Genomic DNA, 26,783 nt, shown 5'->3' with positions numbered 1-26,783 from the left:
GAAAGCAGTTCTTGTTACAACACTCAAGTCTACTCCTACCATCAGCTCTGTGTTCTTGTTGATTATGCCATGCCTGGAAAATGTTTCAGACGTTGTACAAACACTGTGGAAATGGTCTGCAAAATTAAATTGTAATTCTTACAAAGATATAGAATTCCATGGACATAACAAAAGTGATACTGGAGAACTACTCAAAGTATAGGATACCCGTTGACAAGTGACGATCTGAGAGACAGTTGTCAAGTAAAAAGATAAAATCTGTAGATAAGCAACAAGGATTTACTGTATAGCACAGGGAACTATAGCAATATCTTGTAATAGCCTATAATGGGAAAGAATCTGAAAAAGAATATATATATGTATAACTGAATCACTTTGCTGTATGCCCCAAACTAACACAATACTGTAAATCAACTATACTTCAATTAAAAAAATAAATAAATAAAATATGCAACCTGAACAGGTAGTTCACAAGAGATTTATATGAGTATTGTAGGACTAAAAGTAGCCGTTGGTAAAACTGGTGAATCCCTTAGAAAATTGGACACTTTAAATTCATAAAGGTAAGCTAACTATTGTAACAAACAACCTCAAAATTCTGAGGGTTAACATGAATGCAAGTATCTTTCTCACTCAAGGCATATGTTTCTCACTCAAGACGCATGTTTCTCACTCAAGATGTGGTCTGATGTGGGTGGATTGGGGTGGGGTGGGATGGGATGGAATGGGAGGGAAGTTCTCCTCCAGTCAGACTCCTTCCATCCATGTAGATCTGCCATCTTCTTGACCAGAGGTTGGCAATCTTTTCCCGTAAAAACTAAACAGTAAATCTTTTCAGCTTGCAGGTTACCTGGTCTCTGTCACAACTACTTAACTCTACCATTGTAGCACAAAAACAGCCATAGACAATGCATAAATGAATGGGTTTGGCTGTATTCCAACAAAAGGACATTTACAAAAATAAGCGGTGAGCCAGTTATGGCCTACTGGCTGTGGTTTGCTGAATTCTGTTCTAGACATTCATCTTTCTCTTTATTCAAAAGGTAGAGAGGAAAGAGAGAAGAAGGACAAGACACACCTCATGAGGTTATTAGTGCTTATACAGTCCATGCTAGAATATTAACTCTACTAGAGATTTTTCCCATTTTCACCACTGATCTAAATACACATTTGTAGGTGACTGACAAATATCTATTAAGTGAAATTATTGAATGTATTTATTATAATACAAATATTTATTTTGCTTTTCAAAATTAACCATTTGTGCATTCTAGAAATTAAAAATAGTAGCTAATGTTTATTGTTAAATATATGCCATGCACTATTCTAAATCCATTATGTGTAATATGCCATTAAGTTTCTCACAACGACCCTAATAAGTTCCATTATTATAAACTTTTTTTTCCCAGATGTGAGAACTAAGGCACAGGACGGTTATCACAGTTTTAATTATAACCTAACTATGATTCATTATAAGTAAAATGTACTCACTTTCAAAATTTTGAACTTTATGTTTCTAAATTAAAATATCACCATTTACTATGACATTTTCTTCTTTTAAAAGGAAAGTCTCCTAGGGTGTCTTTTTCTTGGTATTAATTATTCTCACTTATTGAGTGCCTCCTGTGATGGTTTATAAGTGTGTCCATTATCAATTTATTGCCTCTCGACTGAAAATTAATCCTTCAACGTCAGTTCTGCAAAAAAATGGAGCTGGGCCCTTTAAACATTTTTTCCATTGTGAACTTTGCCAACAGAGGGCGGGGAAGAGACCTAGCAGAGACCTAGTAACTCCTCAGCGGGCTCCTGCAGCAAGGTGGCTACTGGCATCGCAGGGTTGTTCAGAGATGAGTTAAAAGAAAAAAAGGAATATAAACTACCTGGCACACAATTCATGCACAAGCAATCTCGTGTCCCTTTCTTAATGAGTGATTATATCTGATTTCAATACTGTGGAGGATTAGCAACAGAATGTGGGGATGAAAGAGGCATAGAAATTTTTTTCTCTCCCTTCTGTTATTTTAGGAGGAACAATACCACTGTCCCACAAAGCAAATATTTATTTGTTAAGATCATAAATTTACAGGTCAATGAACAAACATTCCCTATTTAGTCCTTTTGTTGGGAGAGCAAAAATAGAAACAGTATCATGTATCAGAGGCATTCTGTCCTGGACCCTTAGTTTGCTAGACCTCCATTCATTCCTGGGAAAGAAGATTCTGAGGCTGAATGTTTCTGTTTTTGTTTCATTTGTTTTTTTGTTTGTTTTTATTAAGAGAACTGCTTTTATGGAGTAAGAAAAACTAATGAGGTATTCAAAATATGTAACAATTATTTATTAAGCTTGCAAAGCAAATCATTTCTGATCATCAAAGTAACTACAAAAGTTAAGAGGTATAATTTACATGTTACATTGCAAAAACATAGTTCAAAGAATTTATGAAATTTGCCCAATAGCACAAAGATTAAAAGTGACGTATCCAGGTTTTGAACCCTAGATGTGATTGGCCCAAAACATACCTTTTACTCTGACATTGTCATACCTCTCTCAGAAACTGTCAGTGACAATAACATTTGATAAAACCAGATTATAAACCCAGGTCTGCCTGAGTCCATAGCAAACACATTCTCCCCTAGAAAGGGCAAGGGGATAGGAGAGGGGGTGGGCAGGAAGTCAGAACCAAACACAGATATTTACCATGCACCAAGTCAAGAATTTTGGTGACGAGTGACAGAATTCTAAGGCCAACTAGTTCAGCAAGTCGCAATAAAGAGAATTTATAGACGCATGCAACTGGCAAGTCCTGAGACAAAGCTGCCTTCAGGCACAGCTCTGGATAAGGGCTCAGCAATGACAGTAGCTCTCCACCTTCCTGTCCACTCACGTCCTTCTCTGGTTCCCTTTGTTAACTGGATTTTCTTCCTGTAGTCAAGCTTTCTCCACATAGCAGTCGAAACAGCCATCACCAGCCCCACACCTACATGTTTACCACCCTTGATTCAAAAGAAAAAGACAACTTCTCATCTACTGCCAATAATGGAAAATTCCACGAAGGTCCCCAACTGGCTGAAAATCACTAGACTCTTCTAATAACTTGGAAGTGGAAGGTATCCCCAAAGTCACTTGGAGGGGGGAGGGGTACCCCAAACCATGAGATGTTGACAAGAAGTTGCCACCTCCCTAATACACACATGCATACAAGCCAGCATTAAGATCTAATTCTAATATCCCCCAAATTGAATATTCTAAGTGATAAAACATGGCACATTTTAGTATAGCACAACAGATAAAATCAGCTAAATCACAATCCCATTGTTTTGTTGTAGAATAGACATCATAAATTTTTCATCAAATGAGAAATCAAATAAAATATAAAGTATTAACTCTGTCTCATGGAGAGATCTATCATCTCTACATCAGATTGAGCCTTGCAAATCGTGATGCCTTGGCTTGTTGTGTGAGCTTGGATATTATAAAGCGTGTGAAATATTGAGGCATCTTGATGTGATGATATTTTTGCCCAACCCCCAGAGGACTTTGCTCCTATCCTGGGGAGACTATATGCCTTTAATGCTGCATGATTCTTACCTCACGTTAACTGGCACCTAAAAGGATATCCTAAGCTTGGGTAGGTATTTGTATACGTTAAACCAACACTTCTGAAAGCATGTTCATATTCCGTGGGGCACATGCCCTCAGCTGAGAAATTTTAAAAGGTTCAATGGCTAAAAGCATACCATAACCTTCCCTTAGATAATGATAATCTGAAATAGTAGATAAAACTCTCTGAGAACTGTAATAAAGAGGAACTATTTAGCTTTTCCTGAAACCATCTCTCTTCATTTCGATTTCCCTACAGGTAAAGTCTGAGACATAGATTTGCACAGAGTTAGAAAGGTGATCACGGGAATCAGGATAGAAGGAACGGTGAGACGGGGAAGGAGGAGAAGGTAATAAATGCTACACTATGGAGGTGGCCACCACTATGGTTACCTGGGGGTTGGTCTCTGGAGGGTCCCTACATGGAATAGAGGGAAATGCCCTCCGAGTTTTCTCTCCAACTTCACGAAGCTTGCATTTAACCACCACTTCTGATCCTCTATTGGTTGAGGGCTGACCCCCAAAGCATTAACTCTCTTACACCCCTGGACACCTTCACACAGGCCAAGAGATCTGCTGCAGCTTAGGGGAAACCATGAGACAAAACCACAGAGAAACAGCATGAGATGCTACTGAAGGGCCAGAAGGCAGGACCCCAGCGGGCATGGAACTGGGTACCAAGGCCGTGCTGGAATCAAAGGTAGAGAAGGGCACATAACACAGGAGATGTTTTTTAATCTGCTTATGTATTATTTCTCAATTTTTTTGAGCGTAGACTCCTTGCTGTATGAAACAACTTTTAACATCACACACCATGTGGAAAATACTCAGTCCATTATGCAGAAAAGAACCAATGAGGACAGACTTCCAGAAGAGCAGAGAAAGAACCTCTGAAGATCTACTCCTCCACAAAGACAACAAGAACACTAGCAAGAAAAAAAAAAAAAAGGTCTAATCACATTTTTCAAAACTCTGGAAATTAACAAGTATCTTGCAATAATCCAAGGAGCATTTATTCAAGAAAAAATAGCTGAATCTTGGTAAGAATCGGGAGTCTTGTGATGTTTTAACTTGCCCTATTTCCATCCCTTCCTTCCCAGCTCCATAGGGACCTTGAAAACCAGCTGCCTTACAATCTTGATTGTTGGGCAAACAAGCAGCCTCGCAGACACTGAAGGGTCTGGGGCTCTTCAGAAGTCCCCTCCCCATCACACTGCACTATTTCTCTTGTCTGGCAACTCCCTGGAAAAGCCCCACTATTTGACCTGATTCAGAGCTCACACAATGAGAAAAGTTCTATCCCCAGGGTGTTTGTCAAAAACAATCAGTGGTCAAGAGGATGAGAAAACAAGCCACAGACTAGGGGAAAATATTTGTCAAGGACATATCTGATAAAGGACTGTTATCCAAAATATACAAAGAATACTTAAAACTCAACAGTAAAAAAAAAAATGAATAACCTGATTAAAAAATGGGCAGAAGATGTGAGCAGCCGCCTCATCAAAGAAGATATACAGGTGGAAAATAAGCATGTGAAAAGATGCTCAACATCGTATGTCATTAGGGAACTGCAGATTAAAGCAACAGTGAGATGCCATTGCACACCCATTAGAATGGGCAAAATCCAGAACACTGACATCAAATGCTGGTGAGGGTGTGGAGCAACAGGAACCCTAGGAAGGAGGAGCACAACTGCTGGATGATATGGTGAGAGTAGGTTTAGTTTTGTAAGAAGCTGCTCAACTGTCTTCCAAGGTGGCACTAGCATTGTGCTTTCCTAGCAGCAGTGAATGAGAGTTCCTGTTGCTCCACACCCTCACCAGTATTTGATGTTGTCAGGGCTCTGGATTTTGCCCATTCTAATGGGTGTGCAATGGCATCTCACTGTTGCTTTAATCTGCAGTTCCCTAATGACATACGATGTTGAGCATCTTTTCATATCCTTATTTTCCATCTGTATATCTTCTTTGATGAGGCGGCTGCTCACATCTTTTGCCCATTTTTTAATCGGGTTATTCATTTTTTTTTTACTGTTGAGTTTTAAGTATTCTTTGTATATTTTGGATAACAGTCCTTTATCAGATATGTCCTTGACAAATATTTTCCCCTAGTCCGTGGCTTGTTTTCTCATCCTCTTGACCACTGATTGTTTTTGACAAACACCCTGGGGATAGAACTTTTCTCATTGTGTGAGCTCTGAATCAGGTCAAATAGTGGGGCTTTTCCAGGGAGTTGCCAGACAAGAGAAATAGTGCAGTGTGATGGGGAGGGGACTTCTGAAGAGCCCCAGACCCTTCAGTGTCTGCGAGGCTGCTTGTTTGCCCAACAATCAAGATTGTAAGGCAGCTGGTTTTCAAGGTCCCTATGGAGCTGGGAAGGAAGGGATGTTGAAAGGAGTTGAAAACTTATGGTCACACAAAAACCTGCACACATACGTTTAGAGCAGCTTAATTCATAACTGCCAAAACCTAGAAGCAACTAAGATGTCCTTCAGCAGGTCAACACATACATAAATTGTGGTCCATCCAGACAATGGAACACCATTCAGTGCTAAAAAGATATGAGCTATCAAGCCATGAAAAGACATGGAAGAACCTTAAATGCAATTACTAAGTGAAAGAAGCCAATCTGAAAAGGCTATGGACTGTTATGATTCCAACTACATGACATTCTGGAATCGGCAAAATATAGAAACAATAAAAAAGATAGATGGTTGCCAGGGGTCAGGGAGGAGGGAAGGAGGACCAGACAGAGCCCTGAGGATTTTGAGGGCACTGAAACTATTCTGTATGCAACTACAGCAGTAGATGCATGTCGTTATATATTCGTGAAAATCCACAGAATGTCCACCACCCAGAGTGAGCCCTAATGTAAACTACGGACTTTGGGTGATGATGTTGCATCGGTGTAGATTTGTGGATTGGGACAGTGTACCACTTGGGTGGGATGCTGATGATGAGGAAGGCTGTGTGTTCGTGGGGACTGGGGATATACGGGGACTCTCTGTGCTTTTTGCTCAATTTTACTGTGTGCACCTAACACTGCTCTGAAAAAAAGTACACTTAAAAAATGAGTGGCAATTGTTTCATACTGTGATGCAACAGCTTGAGGTGGTGATACTATTTGGGGCAAAAAAGAGGCGAGCCAAAGCCTCTGAAAGATCTGAGGAATGCAACGTTCACAGGGGACTTTGAAAAGCTGCAACGCATCCCTGGGATCTCACGGGCCACACACATGTGCACGGGTGTGCACGTTCCCATGAAGGACCACTTCTGGCTCCCCTTGAGACTCTGTGCAAACAGGAAGTAATAATTAAGGCAGAGTTACAAACTGCTAGAGTAGCTAAAAGGTGTCCAAACACACACACACAAACACAGCTCCTTGGCAAAGCAGGAGACTTACTGGTTCAAGGATTTGAGGAAATCTCTGTCCAATCTTCAACTGACCATGGAGCTAAGTGGGCACAGACCTCAGTGGCGGCACAGGACGGGAAGTACAGGTGTTAGAAGATTAGTCCAGAAAAGTCACGAAATAAACAAGTAGCCTCGATAACAGCAACAAAGAGTAACAACAATCAACCCTAGCGAGAGGGGAGTCACATTTCCAGAGCAGCCACGTTATATTGTTGAAAATGTACAGCTTTCAACAAAAGTGATTTCACCTGCAAAGACAAGTGTCCCACACCCAGGAAAGAAAAGAGTCAAGAGAAGCTGCCCATGAGGAAGCAGGGACATGCTTGCTGGGTCTTTGCATCAGCTCTGTAGTTCAGTTATCAGACTATGTTCCGTGTGCAGCGATGCAAAGCAGATCTGCTGCGGCTGCTGGTGGACGGCAGGGTGGCGAGGAAGGATTACAAGGGAACGGGAAGACGCTCTGGAGGTGATGGATGTGTTCAGTATGCCAGTCGTGGCGATGGTTTCATGGGTGTACGTGTAACAGAGCTTACAAACTGTTAACGTGGACGGCTTATTAAATGTCACTATGACTTACTCCTACACGGGGGCTGGGCTGGGTGGATGCTACTGAGTTTTAAGTCAAGATTCCGAGGCCCCAAACGGATGAATCCAGGTGAGGCAGTCCCCTTCGGAGCCCTGAACGACCGTCCGCGCTCTCTCTCCCTTTGCTGCCCTGCACACAGGCCACAGCGGAACTGCGCAGGGAGCCACGCCCACTCTGTACCCCTCAGCCCCCGAGCAGGTGAGTCTGAGGTTCTGATGCTCGGCTCCCTCCCCGCCCGCCGTGAGGACAGCCAGGTACTTTGAGGGCTTTTCACCTCCGCGGAGGTCCCGGCAGGCGGGGGCCACACCCCGCCCCCTCCTTCCCTGAAGCCGCAACTCCAATCTGCCACCTCGGAAGCCTGGAACTAAAAATACACCTCGGCCTGGCTCTGGACTCTGAAACTCTGCCCCCAGGAGCTTCTATTACTTTCCTTACTTCCTCTTGAAAAGACAGGACGTGCCATTTTACAGTTCTGTAGAGGCCAACAATGAGAAGACACTGGCAAAGCTGTCACCTGGAGGACCTGAATAAGATGTAAGGAAGGTTTCCTTTCCCGAGAGTGGCTCCGGTCAGCAACGATGTTCTCTGCACCTGAGGCGAGCCAGGCCCTCGGTCAGGCTCTGGAAGGGTGAGCAGGGAGCCTTCCTGCCCCCGGGGAATGTGTAAAGTCGTCTCTGAAAAAGTATATTGTTAAAAATGGAGGGCAAAAGTGGTGCTTTGATGGCCCAGAGCAGGAGTAGAATGCATTCTGGCTTTGCAGTTAAAAGCAGCCACTTCCCAAAACCCTGAAAGAATGACAGTAAGGGAATTCATTCAATCAAAACTTATAAAGACAAGAGAGGTGAGAGAAGAGAGGACAGCCAATGAGAGGGGCACACTAAATTTTAGACAATGCAAAGCAAGCATCTTAACCCTAAACCTGTCCAGAGGGGCGCCAGCAGGAAACCAGCTGTGCTAGTTGGTCATCCAAATTCTAGCCCCCTCCTTGCTCGATAAAGAAGACAGTTTGGCTTGGAGCAGCAAAACACCCAACCCAAGGAATAGATCGTGACTGACCCCAGCCATCAGGATATCCGTGGTCTCTTGTTTCCCAGCCTCTCTCCTAGAGAAGTATGGCCATGTTCTGGTCTCTGAGGCTGAAGCAGACGTGTTCTGGGGCAGGTCCTGAGAATTGTTTGGCTTTCTTAATAAAAAAAGATGTACAGGGCTTCCCTGGTGGCGCAGTGGTTGAGAGCCTGCCTGCCGATGCAGGGGACGCGGGTTCGTGCCCCGGTCCGGGAAGATCCCACATGCCGCGGAGCGGCTGGGCCCGTGAGCCATGGCCGCTGAGCCTGCGCATCCGGAGCCTGTGCTCCGCAACGGGAGAGGCCACAACAGTGAGAGGCCCGCGTACCACAAAAAAAAAAAAAAAAAAAAAAAAAAAAAAAAAGATGTACACATCTCTCCCATTCTTTCTGCCTGGAATGCAGCTGTGATGACTAGAGTTGCAACAGCTATTTTACAGCCCTGAGGGTAAGATCAAAAGGATTGCAGAGACACTGACCTGGCAACAACTGCCGACTTCAGATTTCTTGCCACATGATCCAGCATATATCCCACTCCTGGGCATATATCCAGAGAAAACTCTAATTTGAAAAGATACATGCACCCCGACGTTCACAGCAGTACTATTTGTAATAGCCAAGACACGTACAACCTAAACGTACATCAGCAGATGTACATCAATGGATAAAGAAGATGTGGTGTATAGATACAATCGAATATTACTCAGCCATAAAAAAGAATGAAATAATGCCATTTGCAGCAACATGGATGGACCTAGAGACTGTCCTGCTGAGTGAAGTAAGTCAGACAGAGAAAGACAAATATATGATATCACTCATACGTGGAATCTAAAACAATGATACAAATGAACTTATTTACAAAACAGAAATAGACTCACAGACACAGAAAACAAACCTATGGTTACCAAAGGTGATAGTAGTGGGAGGGGAAGAGATAAATTAGGAGTCTGAGATTAACATATACACACCACTGTGTATAAAATAGATAAGCAACAAGGACCTACTGTAGAGCACAGGGAACTATAGTCAATATCTTGTAGTAGCCTATAATGGAAAAGAATCTGAAAAAGAATGTATATATAACTGAATCACTTTGCTGTACACCTGAAACTAACATATCATAAATTAACTCTACTTCAATTTTTTTTAATGGTTTAAAAAAGGAATTGGCAAGGTTAACATAAATGGCCAATAAATGATCAGCCTCGCCAGTAAGTGAAGAGAGAAAAACAAAAATGAGAAAATACCTTCAGCCATTACATCTGAAGGAATGGAAAAGAATGATAAAAATGAGCGTGAAACTGAAAAGAAATCAGCACTCTTATGGATTGTTAGTGGGTGTGTAAAAAGCACATTTCTGGAGACAAATTTGGCTACAGCCATAAAAACACTTCATTTTAAAAGTTAGCCCAGGAATTCTAGTTCTAGGAATGGATCATAAGGGAATCATTGGCTCGGCACAAAAGGATGTATGTGCAAAACCATTTGTTTCTAAATTGTTTGTGGTATAAAAATTGGAAACACACATATAACCAGTTAAGAATTATAGAACACAAAAGGAGATTCATAATATACTACTGACAGAAAAAGCATGCTGTAAATTCGTGATATGTGATTCCATTTTTGTTTTCAAAATTTTGTATTTTCTAACATATATACAAAAATTAATACAAAGTTATGTATATAATTAGAAAGTCTCAGAAAGTTCTGGAAAGTTACACACCCAAATGTTAACAATGGATATGTTTTGGCAGTGGTTCTTGCAAGAAAAATTTTAAGCCATTATTTTTGTCTTCAAATATATCCCCAATTTCACTTTTATCCTTCTATAATCATGATGAATCTTGTTATATAATCAAAAATAATATTTAAAAAATAAAAACAAGCATTACATTTCAAACACTTAGTACAGTGTTTAGGCTGTAACGGGTGCTCATTAAATGCCTGTTCCTCTTAACAGACATTTGAAGCAAGAACACAGAACAAAATTAAGTGATTCATCTTCAGCTCAAATTTATGAACTTGATCCTATTCCCTCCATTCTCTGATCAACTTAACTAGAACCTACTAAAGAAAATATGCATTTTAATGATCTTTGAATCTCATGTATCCCAGTACCTGGCCCATAGTCAGTACTATGTAAACACAGCAGGGAAAATGCATAAGTGAATGAATACCCTCATAGAGAAAGAGGTCTCCACAGGAATCTAGAAAGTGAAAGAGATGGAGACTGTCCTGTGTACCATCCCAGGTGCTTTGTTTATGTGTCTCATTTGGTCTCACAGACCTTGATGTCGTCACCCCCCTCTTACAGATGAGGAAATGGGGCTCAAAGAGGTTACGCCGCTTGCAGAAGTGCATACAGACAGCCCGTGGTGGAGAAGGACTGCCAGCGGCTCCGTCTGACTTTCAACATCTGTTCTTTCCTCCGGCCCCCAAGCTTAGTCTGCAAACGCATGCACTAGTGGGGGTTAAAAATCAGACTGGTCATCCAGACACTAATGTCTTCATGGTATCTAGCAGTACAGGTGTGGGTCCTGATGGCTCAGAGGCTCGCTGATCAGGAAACGAGCCTGCAGAGACACAAACCCCTGGGTGACGGGATGGAGCGGCAGCCCTCCTCCACTGAAGAAATTGCGTGAATTTCCATCCAATCCCCTAAATTATCCTTTTCCCCTCAGGAGACGCAGCAATTGAAGAGACGATGCAAAGAGAAGCAGTGGGCTTGGAAAGGTCAGTGGTACTAAAATGCCCAGAATCTTCCTCCATTAATGCCCTAATTGTTTTTATCACCTAGTTTTCACTCAAACATCAAACTTAATCTCTGCCTTTCTCCTCCCCCGGGTCACAGATGTTTAATACTCCTAACCAAGACATAATGAACCTTTTTATGTCACTGTAATATTCAGTCTCTTTAAAACATGATTAGCTTCATCCATTGTGCAACGCAGGGATGACTGGAAATTTCAGAGATGGGATTCCATTAGGCGGATATTATTACCAAGTCAAGCTGAAAGGGAAATTAAGCCAGGTGGCAAAGTTCAGTGGTGATAAACTGCACTGCCAGCCTGGGTTGATTGTCTGTGAAACTCAGGTCAAAAAATGTTGAGGACTGGGGTATTAAGGACTTTGAAAAGTTATGATTTTCTAATTTTGTGAAAGTCTGCTTCTCAAATGAATATATGTAGTTTTTAATGTTCCAGTGTAGCAAGACTTTTTAAAGGATAACTCAGTCTATGTTCTTCTAAATTGCAGTGCCCATCTTGAATGGCTCATTGGGCAAAAATAAGTTCACAAGTCAATGGGTAGGCAGTTGCTCATAAAATATCATTGAAAAATGTAAAGTGCATTCTTATGTTTTTGTGCAAAAAAGCATGAGGATGCACCTACCATTTTCTTTTTCTTTTTCTCATTTCTCAAAATAACATGTAGCCCCATGCTCACGAAAAAACACACAATATCTTTAAAGCACCCCAACAGATCACGCAAGAAAAAACTAATAAAACTGAGCTGAACAAACTCCAGGGCTCTTTGTGGCAATTACTCCGATTCTACACATTTCATCCCAGACTTGTCACTTCAATTTTTACCTAGAAATTCACTCTTTATTTTTGTCTCCCAGTTTTCTATGCCATCAATGACCTGAAACTTGAAACACCCCCAGGAAGAAGAATTAGGATGGTATCTGACATTTCTTGTGAATTATAATAGTAAAAACTACAGAAACAGGGGGCACAGTTACAGAGAGGGGATCTGTGAAGCATTTTTATAATTATCAAGATATAAACACTAGCTTCTGATTTCTGTCAATTTACTAAAATAATAATAATAATTAAAATTCTAATAACCATATTAGAAGGATGAATTCTAAAGACATAGCACCAATTAGATTCTGCCCTCCAACATGGGCCAAACCAATTATCCAAACCTGGCCAACTTCACTTCTTAAATATTTTTTATCCATCTGTTCTCTATCTCTATCATGGCTACAAGAGATAAGCCCCTCATCAGCTCTCAGCTGGACCGTTTCTACAGGAGCCTCTGAACTGGTCTCTCTGCCTCTACATTTGCCCCCAGCTCACTCGATGGCTTCACTGCCTTCAGCCCAGGGTCTGCACCATGACGTTCAAAACCCTCCTTGAGCTGGCCTTTTGCAGCCCTTTCCTCTATGTCTCCACTTCCAAGTGGGAAGCTTTCTTCTCGGCTCCGGAATTTCTACTGCTGCGTGGGCACAGACCTGCAGCCTGGAAGGATGCAGGCATGGAGTTTCATCTGAGGGGAATCTGGCCTCCTGCAGATACAGAACCTTTGGTTCCCTGCTGACATGGTTTCTGAGAAAGTGGCAGAAGGAATGCACTCGGAAACATGGAGTGGACTAAACAAGGCTATTCATAGTCCACTGATAATTTTCTTCCTTCATATATCACAACGTAATAAACAGCTTATGGTACATAGCAGTGTATGTATGTGTATGTATATATATGCAATTAGTTTATTGATTTCTAGATATTAATTTTGAATCACACTATTTTATTATTTTTACTATTTTTATTCGTTTTTGTTAATTGCCTTGAATTTTTCAGGTATATAATCATATATTTAACTATTGACTGTTTCACCTCCTCCTTCCAAGTTTGTACATACAATTTCTTTATCTTTTTTTTTTTTTTTTTTTTTTTTTTTTTTGCGTTACATGGGCCTCTCACTGTTGTGGCCTCTCCCGTTGCGGAGCACAGGCTCCGGACGCACAGGCTCAACAGCCATGGCTCACGGGCCCAGCTGCTCCGCGGCATGTGGGATCTTCCCAGACCGGGGCACGAACCCGTGTCCCCTGCATCGGCAGGCGGACTCTCAACCACTGCGCCACCAGGGAAGCCCTCTTTATCTTTTTAACACGTCTGGTATAATGAGAAATTATGGGAGTGGTGGCACCCTTGTCTTTTTCCTGAATTTAGTGGGAATGTTTCACATTCATCCTGAAAATGCCTTTGGGACAAAAGAAATACCATTTACCAAGTTAGGAAAATATCATGAATTCCTCTTTTATTAAGTTTTTTAAAGTTAAAAATGGATTTTCAGTGTTACCTAATGCCTACTCAGCAACTATGAAGATTATCATAAGTTGTTTTCCTTAGAATTACCAATATGATGAATTAAACATATTGCCTTATAACACACCACACTTGATTACTGGAATAAATGGCATATTGTCATGCTGTGCTTTTTTTTTTTTTAATGTGCTGCTGAATTGTTTGTTAAATTTTTATTTAGGATTTTCTATTATCATGTATGTCACAATTCATTGCTGGAGGATTTAAGCACATCCCGTGTGACTCCATTAGGAAAGGATGCTAGGAAGCTTGTTCCTGGTTTCCTCTGAATTTTCCCCATGTACCCTTTTCTTTGACTGATTGGGCCTTTTATCATTTTGCTGTGATAAATTACCCCAAGTGCTTTGGAGGTCTGGCTAAAGGGAGGCTGAGTTGGGGATATATTTAGTGCTGACTTGCAGATATTATTTATGTGATTTGCTGTCACTGCCATTTATAGTTGAGTTATTGCTAGCCATCCTGGTAGAGGAAGAACTTCTAGAAGTCTCCACCTCCCTCTGCGCCAAATTACCCTGCAGGGTTTGACCCTGATAGGAATCTGTGCTCTATTCCCTGGCACTGGGTCCGTGTAGCTAGTGGGAGAGAAACAAGGTTTGAAATGTACATAGCCAGAAGCCAAAATTTTCCAAGGGCTGAAAATATTTCCAGTCATCAGCTGTGAACAATTATAAGTTTGTTTCTCCTTGTCTCATCAAAACAGAGGCCCTCTCCTGTCAGCAATATGCTCAAAAATCTCAGAAGTTATGATTATAAATGTACTGTATGCGTTTTTCTTTGAAACAAAATAGAATTTATCACAATCCCTGTGTTTGTAGAGTGGAAACCAGTATCAGAACAATAAACAGAATAACAATCACAGCAAGTGTGTCTATGTGAGAAGCTGTGTGTTTCATGTATCCTAACATGTTGGATTGCATATACCACAGCCAACACATCTTGTCCTGAGGAAGTCTGCTGGTTCCAGATGAAAGAGAATGCAACATTGTCAGTGACACAGAAAAACAGCCTGAAGAAACAAGTGACAATCTCCTACACATTCATCAGTAAGTCAATGGACGAGGAGGAAGAATAATTGGATTACACTATTAAGTAGCTCAGTACAAAGTTAAAAGGCAGTTTTTTAAAAGCATCTGAATTGCTCTTGTATATGCTTTAATTTCAGAATAATTGTATACACTTTAAGAAGTATTGATCAAAGCAAAATGAAAATTTGATGGGAAATATCTTAGTAGAAGTAAAAAAACAACAACAACAAAAAAAATTAAACAAGCCAAGACTGGGAGAATCTTTATGTCAAATACTCTATTGTTATATCACAACAGGAATTAAAATTCTGATGGACAAAATGAGAAAGATGCAGAAAAGAATCCTGGTAACCAAAAGGATAAAATTAAAATGACAACTGAAAGATAACAAAAACTGGAAAATCAGGACACTCCCAAAGAGAAAACAAAGTCAGGAGGGAGATGAAAATAAAAGCAAAGTAAGACACAAGTTGTACAAGTGACAAGACTGGCGTGAAGGTCAACAGTAGCTCCCCTTTGCTGAATTCATCAACTTCGGTAACTTCTGTGATATTTCGTGATGGACTGTTACAGTGAGCGGTATTTTTATTCATATAGGTTTAACTAAAAATAACTTTTTTCTAATATCATGATACCAGTAATATGAAGCATCATATTACAAAGAAATACAAATGATTCCAACAGAACAAAAATGGACATAAAAATGTTTCTGAAACAAGTACTTAAAAAATCAATGACCAAACTTCTGAGATTTTGGCTGTCCTATAGGATGTCCTATAGGTGTGTCCTGTATGGCTTGGTGCTGTTTTGGTTATAAATTATGTTCCATTAAGAGAGGTATTAAACATTTTGCTTTTTTGTTTGTTTATTCATTTTTTATATTCCACATTTGAGTGGGAAAAAAATAAGTGAACAAACCAAACCAAGCATAAACAAACACATAGATACAGAGAACAGAGTAGTGGTTATGGGGTGGGAGGGGCTGGGGGAGGACCATATGGGTAGGGGGGTCAACTGTATGGTGAGAGATGGAAACTAAATTTTTGGTGGTGAACACATTCTAGGGTTTATAGGAGTAAAAATATAAGGCTGTACACATGAAATTTATATAATGTAATAAATCAATGTAATTATTGAGACAGTCAAAATTAATTAATAACATCCAGGTGGGGAAAAAGAGAGCTATATCAAATAAACCACCCCCTAAATATTATACTACTCCATTATTGTAGGTCCTACTTGGGATGTAACCAACACTGAGCTGTGGCTAGTACTGTGTGCTTGTCTTTCAACAAAAATCCTATGAGAAAATTTTAACTTTTTTGTGAACTGACAACTATCTATTGATGACTTCACTCAACCAAGGGAAACAAGTCTGGGACTACTGTAGCCCGCCCTTGAATGCTATACATGGTCAGTCGCATGAAAACACGGCTACTATGGAGAACAAAGGACTCCACGTGCACTTTTAAAACATTTTAAAATGGCACAATGTGTGCAGTGAGCATGTCAATGCCTTAAACCTACTGAAGAGAAAGCTGCCTCCCCCGTGCTGAGGTTGTTGATGCCTTTTGGTATTCTGCTACACTAAATGTTTTCTTTTCAGATTTGAATTGTAGATGTGTTATTTTATCCACACATGCCAACTTGGATTTTTCTTTAAAGATTTTAAGAGTGATAAAATGGCCTGGCCATTATAAAGCGATTCAAGTCTTGCACATGGACTTAAAGACATTAAAAGGACTCTGACATACCCTTTTGAAGACTCAGAAGAGAAATCTGAGCACAAAGAAAATGTAAAAAAAAAAAAAAAAAAAAGAATGTATTCAAAAAGTTGATAAGGCTTCAATACACCATTTCCACTGCAATTTGAAAAGGCATTCTGGAATGTTTCAATAAAACAAATAAGAAATACAGGCTCCTGAATTGGATGTTTATGAACATCCAATTTATCATCTTTATTTGTTAAGGAGAAGAGAGGAAATTCAATTAAAAATTAATGGAGGGGGCTTCCCTGGCGGCGCAGTGGTTGAGAGTCTGCCTGCTAATGCAGGGGACACGGGTTTGAGCCCTGGGCTGGGAGGATCCCACATGCCACGGAGCAACTGGGCCCGTGAGCCACAACTACTGAGCCTGCGCGTCTGGAGCCTGTGCTCCGCAACGGGAAAGGCCGCGATAGTGAGAGGCCCGCGCACCGTGATGAAGAGTGACCCCCACTTGCCACAACTAGAGAAAGCCCTCGCACAGAAACGAAGACCCAACACAGCAAAAATAAATAAAAATAAATTAATAAAAAAAATTAATGGAGGGCTTCCCTGGTGGCGCAGTGGTTGAGAGTCCGCCTGCCGATGCAGGGGACACGGGTTCGTGCCCCGGTCTGGGAAGATCCCACATGCCGCAGAGCGGCTAGGCCCGTGAGCCATGGCTGCTGAGCCTGCGCATCCGGAGCCTGTGCTCTGCAAGGGGAGAGGCCACAACAGTGAGAGGCCCGCCTACCGCAAAAAAAAAAAAAAAATTAATGGAAACAAAATAAAAATGAAGGAAGAAAAGCAATAGAAGTTAATCTGACATTTAGGAGTGAATTATAACAAAAACTAAATGTGGTCATTCATTAGAAGGAAGAGTGACTCTCATAGACATAATGCATAGGCTCTTAAATTGTTTAATATTTTGATCAACCTAAAGGAGTGGATCATCTGAATATACTGGGGAGATATTCAAATGCCTGGCTGATCTGAAACAAAATGCTGACATCAATCAGATCATACAAAACTCAAAATATACCATTACAAGAGGAAATCACTGAACCTCAGTCATTCAAAGATGATTCAGTATTTAGTTGTTACACAAGGAAACTTCAAATGCTCTTGTATGTTATAGCCCATCTAGGGAAGAAGTTAAATAGAGTTTTTCCTAAAGTTGGTAACAATCCTAAAAACTTACATGACAGGACCAGCAGTGGATTGGGACACTGAAGAGGAATTTTCTAAATTATGAATAAAACTATTTTAGTCTACGATGCTAGAAGAAAGACTGAATAAGCTTTCTATTCTCTCATTAAAAATTATTATGGGGCTTCCCTGGTGGCGCAGTGGTTGAGAGTCCACCTGCCGTTGCAGGGGACACGGGTTTGTGCCGCGGTCTGGGAAGATCCCACATCTGATCCCAGCGGAGCAGCTGGGCCCGTGAGCCATGGCTGCTGAGCCTGTGTGTCCAGAGCCTGTGCTCCGCAACGGGAGAGGCCACAACAGTGAGAGGCCCCTCATACCACAAAAAAAAAAAAAAAAATTATTATGCAGTTGTCATCCTGTGAAGAGACAATAAAAGAGTATGCACCCAAAAATCTTAGGGAAAACTTGTTATAGATGTGTGCCTGGAAGTTATTAATATCTTTTTTTTAATTTAGGTTAGATTTTGTGAGATTACATTGAATTTTATAGATTTTCAATCTGTATAACTTATTTCTTTTCCAGCTCTAAATAAATATTTATTTTATGTCTAATTTTCTGTTCACAATCCTGTGGTACTTTCCTTAAAGAGAGCCCCTGTAGTTGTGCAATCTGCAGGCCTCACAAAATCTTAAAAGCAGTAATAATATCTTGTATATAAAAACAAGACCTGAGGGCTTTCCTGGTGGCACAGTGGTTAACAATCCGCCTGCCAATGCAGGGGACGAGGATTCAAGCCCTGGTCCCAGAAGATCCTACATGCCGCGGAGCAACTAAGCCCACGTGCCACAACTACTGAGCCTGCGCTCTAGAGCCCGTGAGCCACAACTACTGAGCCCACGTGCCACGACTACTGAAGCCCGTGCTCCGCAACAAGAGGAGCCACCGCAATGAGGCCTGTGCACCGCAATGAAGAGTAGCCCCAGCTCGCCACAACTAGAGAAAACCCGCACGCAGCAACAAAGACCCAATGCAGCCAAAAACAAAACAAAAAAAAAACAAGACCTAAGGAGAGCATTAGTGAAGATGTAAATTTGGGGTAAAAATGTTGAGCCATTATTAAACTTTAATACCTTACAAAATGCCTCTCCCATTGCTCCACTGTTCAGAATCTCTTTCCTTCCCAAATAATTTGCAATCATTGACCTACACAGGTTCTGATAGATGCTAGGTGTTGGTCAATGGAAAAACAAGAAAAAGACAAACTGACTTCTCAGAGCTGGTTAACAAGAAAACACAATGATAAACTATGTTTTCTAATACAAGGACCACCAGAAAACACTGCATTCCTGGAGCAACGCCAAGATCTTTGTCCATCATTCAGGACCCTGAAGAGTCTGACAAGACCAGAAGAACCACCCGTCTGAGCCCAGCCACAATTGCTGACCTATGGGAGTAAAAGCAAATGAAATATGTGTTGTCTTAAATCATTATATTATGGGGTGGTTTGTTACACGGCGAAGGCTGACACACTAACAAAGCTGCCCATTTAAAAGACAGCCAGCTATAATGTCTATCAAGTTCTGCCTTCTATCCACTCTGAACATAACCCCGAGTCATCTAGCTGTTTTGAATGTGCTACCCCCTCTGTCTTAGATGCCTTTTTACTCCACTTTGCTGATGAACTCAAACATTTAAAATCCTTGCTAATATTGCTCAGTCTGCAATTTCCTTTTGTGACCCAGATAGTTAGCCATCCTCTCTATCATGTGCCTCCAGCATATGTTATCATTCAAATATCGTGTGGTCTTACTTATTTTGGTGTCTTTAGTAGCTGGCACAGTGGCAGTCATGTAATGTTTTCCAAGAGAACAAACGGCATTGTGATTAATAAAATGAGCTTTCACCTAAGAAAGACCTCACTTCACATCCCAGTTCTACCACTTACTAGCAGTGGGACCTTAGGAAATCATCTTGGCTGTGCAGAACAGAAAACCTATATGATGTAGTAAATGAAACAGTAATTATTTTCCTCTCATTAAAATAAGCCTGGGGTAGGCAATCCCAGGCTGGGCTGGTGGCTCCCTCATAATCAAGGGCTCAGACTTATTCTATCATTTTCCCCATTGCTCTTCACTTGTGATTTCCATTCTCAAGTTCCCCTCATGGTGCAAGAAGTCTGTAAGTGCTCCAGCTACCACATCCTTGTCCCAAGCAAGGAGGAAGAACAGGGAAAAGGACGCCACTCTGAGCCAAATTATCTCCTTTTAAAGAGCTCCCCCCAAAAGCCTCAAGCAACAACTTCTTGCCACATCTCATTGGCCATTCTCATCAGCAAGAGAGAATGTAAAATACACTTTTATAATTTGACACATTGCCACGTCTAGATATATATAGACATATAGATATATATGGCTTCTGTCATTAAAGAAGAAAGGAAAATGGATATTGAGTAGGAAACATGAAGTCTCTGTAACATTTTAAACCAATCAGTTCAAAATTTTTGAGCCTAAATTTCCTCATATGTACAATGGGACTAAGACTCTTTCTAGGTGGCTGTGAGGATTTTGTGAGGTACCTCATGTGAAGTATCTAGCAGTGTCTGTCCCATAGTAGATCCTCAATAAGAGGTCCTAGCATAGACACCAGTTGAACCTGACCAAGTTGCGATATTCTAAGCCTAAGCTGCCCCTAGTAGGGCACCAGAAAAGTGCAGGAGATGTGTTCCCAGCCTGCAAGGGACTCACCATCCACTTGCAGAAAGAAGATGCACATCTAACAACAATCGACAAGCCACTGCCCCCACTCTGCCTTGTGTATGTTTTAACAACTGTCAGATGAAATAATGGTTACTTATCAGTGTGCTCAAGCACTAAACTGGGAGCTCTGTGAGGACAGGACCAGGTCTAGTTTCTCCACGGATCCCCAACAGGCTCATGTGCTAATGGAGTGGTTCAGATAAGATGGAATCAGGTAGGTCAGCAGGTGGTTGGCACATACTGAGGGCCCATAACTTCATTAGATGAATGAATGAATGAGTGTCACGCATTACGGTTATGTATGATCTATCCATCTGCATGAACAGCGGTGGGAAGAGTGACAGAGTCTGTGCCATGATCTAATCCCACCCCTCACTGACCATATGCACTTGGGTTCAAGCACCCTATTCTCACTTGCCTCAGTTTCCTCACTATGAAATGAGACGTTAAGTCAGGGGATTCCCACGAGAATCAGATGCCATCACTGTTCCCTCTATGAAACAAGCCATAATCAAGCACCACAGGGCACTCATCCTGGTGACACAGGGACAGGAAGGCACTGCCCACAGCAGTAAGTGGCTCCAAGCCCAGGGTAGGTCATCTTCGTGGAGGTGAGACAGATGACCCTGTGAGCCACACACAGCACACCCTGAGGAAGGGGACACAGCCACAGCCAGTGGACAGGCCATAACTGGCCAAACGCTCAACAGGGCAGACTCAAAGCGCACAGAGAATAAGGAACACTGACCTTGGTCTCCAGCTAAGCCCTGGCTGGGCGCCAGTGCATTTCTCCTATATTGGTTCTCATCTCTTATTTTCCACCTTTCTCTCTGCGTGCTTCTCATTTACCCTGTTCACAGTCCATGGTGTTTTCCCATTATCTTGTTTCGCAGGGCCGCCCCGAATGTTCTAACCCGTGACCCGCGGTGACCCTGACTGGATAAGGTAGTGCGTGCCAGCCTCAGACTCCAGCCACCTGCAAATGCTGCGGCCAGAAAGTGCGGCACAGCAGACACACAGGAGGACAGCCACGTGTGTGCTCCCTGAGTTTTTCCATCAGTGCTGAAAGCAGGTCTAACGGTGACTGAATCTCAGCTCTGCCACTCACCCAGCTGTGTGAACGTGGAGCACTTAACCTCCCCGATTCAATTTCCTCATGTGAAAAAGAGAGACAGAAACACCTGCATCACTGAGTTTAAGAATTAAAACCAAGTTTTATGAGTGCTTCTTATAGGCCCAGTATTGTTCTAAACAGTTCTAATGTTTTAACTGTTTAATTCTTATAACATCAACTATTAGCACTCCCATTTTATGGATGGAGAAAGCAAGGCAGAAGAGAGGATCATGACCCTATGCATGAGAATGCACAGCCAGCAGTGGCAAGCCAGGAGTTAACCCCAGACAGAAGGTGCATACTATTAACTATTAACCCCTCTTCATACATCCTGGCCTTCTGTATCAGGACTCAGCGAGCTAAGGGTATGCAGAGAGCACAGTATGTGTCTAGCACATAGTAAGTGCCCTAAAAATAGTGGTCATTATTCAATTCCCAGGGCACATGGAGAAAAAAAATTGCCTGGGTTCAATTTGGGTAAATCTCCAGTTTATGGATGAGTGACATGAGAAAGAAGACCAAAGACTGTGATGACCCAGGGAGCTAACTTCTAGAGCACTGGTTCTCAACTAGGGGTGTTTTTCCACAGCAGGGGACATTTGGCTATGTCTGGGGACATTCTGGTTGTCACAACTGGGATGAGGATGCTCCTGGCAGCTAATATGTGTGAACCAGGTATTCTGCTAAACATCCTACAATGCACAGGACAGCTTCTCACAATCCCCCACTAAAAAAAAAAAAAAAAAAAAAGAATTATCCAGCCTCAAATGTCAATCATACCAAGGTTGAAGAACTCTGTCCTCAAGCCTTGAGTCTGGACCATGCTCACTGATGGGGGCTAACTGCCCAGTACCCAGCCTCGCACGGAGTGTGTATGGATACATATTCCTCAGCGCTAAGATGCTGCCAATTGAAGAATGTACTATCAGCTTAACAGACGTGGTTCAGGGGGAAAGGAAACAGCACCACACTGACTGTAAAATACACCACAAGTCAAAAATGTTCAAATGAGTGGGAGGTGGGGGAGATGTGTATCTTAGAAGTGAGTAAACAGAGAATATTTCTGATGTTTAAAAATAAACTAATCAAAGAAGAGACAATCTTTCCAATGTGGAAAGGACCACCAAAATATAACCCAAGATACCTTCTGGGCCTTGCTCAGCCCCCAGAAAGACAACACACAGAGTACCAGGATGGCGAGAAAATGTTATCTTGAGCCTCAAGTGTTTGGCAGAGGGCTGGGTTGAGAAGGATTATGAGCCAATGTCTTAATTCAGCAGGATAGACATCCGAGATTGATTAGTGATGTCTGTGCAGACATGGGAGGGGAAGCAATATTATGTATGACACCAACCTGCTGTCAAAAGAAATCTACTCTAGTCAAACCTACTATAGTCAAAAGAACAGTGGATTTTGAATCACACTATCTGGATGTGAACCTCAGCTCAGCCACGGAAGAGCTACTCCTTGGGGAGATCCATCTCCTTCTCTGAAACTCCAACTATTCTTGTATAAAATGTGTATAATACATCTTAGTTCCATTACATGGTTGTTTTGATGAACTCCGTTGGGTATAATGAAAATGCTAGTTATCCGAGATTCAAACGAGGTAATCTATTCTGGTGCTTCTTAACCTGAAGTTCCCAGGTACTCTCTGGGAGCTATCCTATTGTCTGTATTTCGAAGTGTACACTGGATATCATTCTTGATACAGCCTCACAGGTCATTAGTTACTCAGTGCAGTGTGTTATATACCAGTTTGTGAGACACGTCTATATTGCTGAGGTTACATGAGTTGAAGGAGGAGTTTTAGGCCATCCTTTAGGCTCATTTATGTCCTTTTTTTTAATCTAGATAAGATATCAGGGCTGGGCATGCTTTATGTAATAGAAAATCGACTGCAAAATAAATCACTACTCTAATAAATGCCCTTTCCTGACTCATTAGAGCCTTCCAGGGACAAAAGATATTCTGTCCACAGTTAAGGAGGATACACAAAGGAGCTATCATAACTAGTCTCCCCACAGGCCCTAGTTAGCCAGGTCTCCCAGTATTGACACTCTTGCATAATGCTTGCCACTTGAATCTAGTCTGGTCCTTTTGCTTTAACAAATAGAATGTTTAGGAAGTGACTTTTCAGGCTGGGTCAGAAGAAAACTTGCAACTTCCTCCTTGATCTCTTGGTACATTCATTCTCAGGAAAACCGGATTCCATGTAAGCAGTATGATAACCTTAATACTGCCATGATGTGAGGAAGCCCAAGCTAGCCAAGAGCAGCTACATGAAGAGAGAGACCAGCCAGCTCCCAGGAATTCTATACATCCAACCAAGGCACCAGACACTGGTGAAGACAGCGCCTTGGTTGTCTAGCCCAGCTGAGTCTTCAAATGACTCCACCCACAGCTGCCATCTGACTTCAACCATATGGAAGACCAAGCAAGAACCACCCAGTGAAGACCTGTGAACCCACAGAACCTAGAGAGATTGTAATAAATTATCATCTTAAGTCACTAACTTTTGGCATAGTTTGTTACCCAGTGTTAGAGATCCGAACCAGGAGCCATCTTGGATGTGGCCGGTAGGAGAAAGATTGCCGTGGGAAACTACTTATCCTCTGCCCTGGAGTAGGTCACATTCTGAGGTACTAAGGGTCAGAACTTCAGTATTTCTTTTTTTATTTTTTCAGGTTGGGGGGACACAATTCAACCCACAAAGCAGATATTTAGATTTTTTGTGGCTGGAGTATAATATCCATTAATTATACTTAACAGGCGATGAAGCTAGAAAGATAAGTATCTGTCTGATCCTGAAAGGCACTGCATGCCATGCTACGGACTTCAGACTTTACAGTCAAAGAAACACAAAACAGCTTTAAGCAGAAAAGTCATGTGATCAGACCTGGCTTTGGAATAGACAACTGTGACTGTAGCAAAAAGTAGGATAATTCATAATAGGAAGCTGGGGTGGGTACCAAGCAAGAGGCTATTTCGAAAGTCAAGGTGAACCTCACACAGAACATAAAAAATGAATTTGACATGGTTCATAAACATAAATGTGAAAGGTAAAGCAATGAAGCTTCTAGAAGAAAACATAAGAGAACATCTTCATGACCTTTGGGTAGGCAAAGATTTCTTAAACATGCCACAAAAAAAGCACTAGCCATAAAAAAAAAGATAGACAAATTGGACTTCATTAAAATGAAGAACTTCTGTTCATCAAAAGACACTGTTAAGAGAGTGATAAAACAAGCCACAGAGTGGGAAAAGATACTTGTCGCACATATATATGAAAAAAGACTCATATCCAGAATATATAAATAACTCATACAATGCAGAGACTTATAACTCAATTTCTTTAAATGGACCAAACATACACATGCACATGTGTGTGCATGCATGCACACACACACACACACACGAGTCTAAAGGCAAAAACAAAGTGTAAAAGATATGGAATAATTTCTACTCTCCTACATTGCTGGTGGGAGTGTAAATTGGTTCAACCACTTTAGCCAACTATTTGGCAAAATCAACTAAAGCTAAACATAGATATTCTATGACCTGGAAACTCTACTCTGGGCTTCGTCCCTAAGAGAAATGAAAACTTCTTTCCACCAAGACAGGCACAAGAATGTTCACAGCATTATTCATAATAACAAAAAGATGGAAATTACTAAATGCCCATTAAGAGTAGAAGGGATAAATCATTTGTGATACAGAGATATAAATATAGACTTTCTTCTTTAGCAGATGCTACAGCCTGAATGTGTCCCTCTGAAATTCATATGTTGAAATCTAAACCCCAATGTGATGGTATCAGGAGGTGGGGGTCTTTGAAGGGGTGACTAGGAAATGAGGGTGAAGCCCTCATGAATGGTATTAGTACCCTTTATAAAAGAGACCCCTTGCTCCCTCCACTATGTCAGGTTACAGCAAAAAGACAAAAACATGGCTATGAACTAGGAAGCTTCCCTTCACAAGACACTGAATCTGCTGGCACCTTGATCTTAGACTCCCAGTCCCCAGAACTGTGAGAAATACATTTCTCTTGTTTACAAGGCCCCCGGGTCTACAGTATTTTGTTAAAGCAACCCAAAAGAACAAAGACAGTGGAACCCTTCGTCATAACGAAAAAAAATCTACTTCGAAATACAGTAAGTTGGATTTATCTCATGGACATAATGGTGAGAAGAAAAAAAGAAAAGCTAGACACAAAAAAGTGCATTCTGATTCTCTTTAGAAGTTCAAGAACAGGTGAAAGTAACCTTGATGTAAGTGAGAAAGATAATTGAGCCTTTGGTTACCAACAAGAGGGCCCAAGGTAGCTGCAGGGGTGCTGGAAATCTGTCTCGAGCTGGAGGTTCCACAGGTGTAGACGTATGTAAAAATTCATTGGAGGTAGAGCCGGGGTTTGCGCACTTTGCTTATGCAGGTAATAGCTGAGTGAAGAAGAAAGCCAGCCCAGGTGAGCCAGGATGGAAGTGCGAGGCGGGTGGGCGGGTGGGGATGGAGAGGAAAGGCACCTGACACCTACTGGGGGCGGTGGTGACGCGTGCACATGAAACCCATTTCCCCTGCCTTCCCTCATCAAAGTGGTCTGCAAAAGCCTTGCACGTCCTCCACGCCCCATGTAGCGTAAACCAGAAGATGCTTACCCGAGTGGTTTCGCGGGAACTTGGACTCAGCTACGTCCTGTTGGAGCTGAGCTGGTTAAGATTGCATGGGACCACTCACCCTCCCACTGGGCATGCGCGAGTACCCCCTGCGTGACCTTTTGACGTCAGAGGGCAGAAAACTCCACCCTCCACTCGTGCCAAGCGCCTCCATTTTTGAACGTGCAGGGGCCCGTGGCTTAGTTACGCCTGCGCAGAACGATTGCTGCACCTTTTTGCAATCCCCCACGCTCCCCACGACCCCCACGCTCCCCACGACCCCCACGCCGGGACCTCCCTGCTGCGTTAGTCCTCAACCCATAAATACCTCAGCCCCTGGCCTGTGGGTGGCGGGTTTCAGATCTATTCTCCTGTCTTCTTGTCTCTCTGCCCATCTGTCTCGGGAAAACCTGTTTTGGCTTGCTGAGCTCGGGGCTGAAGCTACCCTGGGTGGGTAACAGTGGGAGAAGCAAGAATGGGAGCTAGCTGGGTGGAAAGCAGGGAAGATGAGAAAAGATTCGTCTCGTTAGTCGGAGCGAAGGGAGGGAACAGGGAATAGCGCTCCGAGAG

General features: G+C 42.0%; 1 pseudogene across 1 annotated transcript in view; it reads right to left on the bottom strand.

The window, feature by feature from the left end:
• Nucleotides 1–26,783, bottom strand: part of LOC308630043 — a 170,871-nt pseudogene that overhangs the window by 132,999 nt on the left and 11,089 nt on the right. The window lies entirely within an intron of this gene.

This window comes from Mesoplodon bidens, assembly GCF_964165515.1.
Source record: "Mesoplodon bidens genome assembly, chromosome: 16".
NCBI classification, from domain to species: Eukaryota; Metazoa; Chordata; class Mammalia; order Artiodactyla; family Ziphiidae; genus Mesoplodon; species Mesoplodon bidens.
The sequence above is the reverse complement of the archived record's forward strand: the minus strand, read 5'-3'. Positions and strand labels throughout refer to the sequence as shown.